The 3,524-nt window shown below is 46.7% G+C and overlaps 1 pseudogene; it reads left to right on the top strand.

Moving 5' to 3' along the window:
• The first annotated feature begins 749 nt into the window (after positions 1 to 749).
• On the top strand, positions 750 to 1,726 carry LOC103606921 (annotated as a pseudogene).
• The last annotated feature ends 1,798 nt before the right edge of the window (positions 1,727 to 3,524 follow it).

The raw sequence follows: 3,524 nt of genomic DNA, 5'->3' as shown, positions 1-3,524 counted from the left end.
ATTTGAATATAAGGCTTTCGAATCTCGTTTCTGGCTTCTAAAAACTCCCCTCCACTCCCTTCTTTGCACTCCTATGTTAAAGTTTTCTCAGGCTTACTTAAGACCAATATTAAAGAGGTTCGGTCTGTTCCTCCCCCACCAGATCCTCCTCAGTAAACCCTCCCGTCTAGAAATTTTGGGAGCTGCTACCTCCGGGAAAGTGGGTAATGCTAGAAATGTGATGGATCTAATTGTTCATTGGACAAGGGTTTGTCAATCACAGCTACTCAGCAAATAGGGCGAGCTCTGAAGCCAAAAAAGCTTAGAGGGTCATCTGTGCAATCTGCTTGCCACACCTCCTCCTTTTGCCATGGCAGCTGGTGGGAAAGACCTTTAGTCGGCTGCTCCTGCCTCCGCCTCAGGCCTGCTGCCTTTTCGTGCCTGCCAGGCCCTCCGCTGCTTCCTCCACGGCAGCCACCTCCGCCACCACCCTAGCCGCGCCCCCCGGCCCCGCGCCGCTGGTGCTTGCGGCCCAGGCCAAGCCGTCACCTCCACTGCGGTGAGTCTTTTCCTGCCAAAAAGCTATTGATGGAAGGGCTGGGGGAACACGGCGCAGCCGGTGAAGTGAGTCCATTACTCGGCGCTGTGGCAGCCGCAGCCGCCCCACAGTCTCTGATGGAGAACTCTGTAGGTGCAGACTTTATAGAGAGCCTGCCTCTGGCGGTTAAGTACCGAGTGCACGCTCTCAGAGCTTCAGGCTAAATCCGCCAGCCTAGACGCCAAGTACCTGAGGGAATTTCATGCCATCGGGAGGAAATTTGCCGGTATCTCTGGACCCTTATTGGAAAAGAGACGCCAGATCATCAATGCGCTGTACAAGCCCGCGAAAGAGGAATGTCAGGTGAAGTCCCAGGTCGCGGATTGTGACTGTAATGGGATGTCAGATGGCTCTGACGCTCAGATGTACGGTCCGGAGAATCCGGAGTATGATTTACAGGAGTATTGTGAGGAGGATTTATTTCGAGGATGTCGAGGAGGTGTTTGGGGAGTATGAAGGAATCGAAGCACATTATAGGGATGGGGAGAAAGAGGATCCTATAGGGATCCCCGATTTCTGGCTCACGGTTTTAAAGAACGCCCAGGAGGTCATTCCCCTGATTGAGAAACATGACGAGCCCATTCTAAAGCTCCTAAGGAACGTGAAAGTCAAGTTTTCAGAACGCGGAGAGCCGCTCACCGTCGCGCTGGAATTTCACTTCGAACCCAAGCACTACTTCACAAACGAGGTGCTGACCCAAACATACACGCTCAAGTCTAAGCTCGATTACTCTGACCCCCACCCCTGTAGGGGGTCTGCCGTGGAGCATTGCATTGGCTGCAAGATAGACTGTTAGGAGGGAAAGAACGTCACTATGCAAAGAGTCCTGAAGAAACACAGGCACAGGTTTTGCGGATCGATGCGTACCACAACCCAGGAATTTCCCCAGAGTCCTTCAACTTCTTCAACGCTCTCGGTGGGACCTGGACGAGGAAGACGTCTCCATCGCTCACACTTTGCGCACCTTTGTCATTCCAAGAGCTGTGTTAATGCTTCACAGGAGAAGCCATTGAGGCCTAGCAAGACGGAATGATCAGAGAATGTAATAAACTGGCTTTGGACGGAATTACTCAGCAGAACTGGGTGGCTGCGGTTGACGGTGCTAAAAGCAAAAGCCGGGACTCCCAGGCGGAAGATATCGGTCTCTGAAGCAGAATGGTGGGTGTATGTGGGCCTCTAGGTTAACAACTGGCATTCGCAATAACCAAAATTTAACCATAAGTTACCTGCAGTCTTAACATGTGTGTCTCTTCTTGGTAGTCTCAATAATGTAAAACAATGTCCAACTACATATGTTTAACAATGCATTTCGCCTAGCACTTCAGTGGTGTAAACTTTGTCAAGAAATGTAGAAGACAGTGAATTCTCTAAGCATGTGAATACTTTACCATTGTGAATCCATAGCTCTTGTTAGGTTGCTATTAGTCGCCAGCTATGGAAAATTGCCAGAATTTTGTCACTGAGATTTGTCTGTTCTCCCCACACCCTGCCGCCCCCTTGGAGAATAAAACAAAGCGAGATAGGCTTCTTTCCCCAGCCCTCTCGGTGAGGTGAATGGGCTTTATTCTGTGGGCACTAGCTGAGCCTTCACCTCCTTGTTATGGATATGCAACAAGTTATACTAACTAAATACATTTCATTTATAATTTGAGAAACTGCTAGTATAAGAATAAACATTTGCAGCAAATCCATACTTAGTGTTAGTAACTTTACCTTGTTTGTAGGCTCCTGTATTATAAGTGATATAATAATCTATTCAAAACCTAGTTGCATTATTGCTTATCAGTGAGGTATGGTTAAAACCAGTTTTCCTACAGCCTGCCATAAATTGTACCATGTACTGCTGCAAAGTGGGGTTAAAGTGTGTATTTTTGTTTCTGGAATGTTTTCATCTTTCATGGAAATGGATTACCTTACATCATTAGTTAAGCCTTATTTCCCTATGTTTGTTTACTCCCAAATAAAATTAATATAAATGTTAAAAACTGTGTTTCTTCTGAGGATATTGGAGTGACAAATATGGCTTTGCCCCTTCAAGTGCCAGGTGGAGGATTTGGTTGGGAGGTCTCAGTACATCAGATTTACCCAGTGGGCATAGTACACACTGTGCTTAGGGCCCACTTTTCTTTTCAGAGCCCACAAAAATAATTTCTCTTAAAATCAAAGCAAAATGAATATAATAATGTGTGCATAACAATGAATCCAGGCTGGATTATAATTGTTTTACAGCAACAGAGATGTAAATGTTAATGTATGTGCATATGAATGTCATAATGAAAAGAGTCCGGGAAGGTAAAGCTGCCTAGAATCCATGAAAATCGAAATGAGGCCCTGTGTCCCACCTTTCAAAAGAGGTGAAAGAGGGACAGTGTGAAGTTGTTGAGAGGGGTGGTGATATGACAAAGGAGAAGAGAAGAGGGAGGGGAAGGAGGAAAGAGGGACCAGCAGGGTTGCGGTTGTTGGGGGAGAGGAAAATGTGGGGCCTCTAGGGAGTAGTGAAAGGCCTGACTGGCCGGGGGCGAGAGGGTTAATAGAATGGGCTAGAGAGGGAGGGGCGGGGCCAGATCCCAGTTGGGACCTAGCTTGGGAAGAAGTTGGAGTGGGTTCTCCCAGGGAGAAAGTAAAGGAGAGGTGAGAGAGAAGGGGAAGGGGAGATGAGGAGGCAGGTGAGAGGTCTGGAGAGCAGAGAAGCAGGGAATGAAAGGTGAAACTTATTAGATAGAGGTTATACAAGTTCTGATCTTATGATTTTGATACATTTGCAAAAACATCAGTACTCTGTCCCAAAAGAGGGACCTGAAGGGGGACTAGAGGAACGGAAGAGCATTGGCCTATTATAAGTAACCTTTAATCACGTTTTGTCATTGCCAAAATACATATACACATGAATTAATTTACTACTTTTTGTCCAACAGATACTTTATATTGTACTATTTCTGTGTGCCAG

This window comes from Galeopterus variegatus, unplaced genomic scaffold (genome assembly GCF_000696425.1).
Source record: "Galeopterus variegatus unplaced genomic scaffold, G_variegatus-3.0.2 Scaffold6958, whole genome shotgun sequence".
Lineage (NCBI taxonomy): Eukaryota > Metazoa > Chordata > Mammalia > Dermoptera > Cynocephalidae > Galeopterus > Galeopterus variegatus.
Note: the sequence above shows the minus strand (reverse complement) of the source record. Positions and strands in the feature narration are given on the sequence as shown.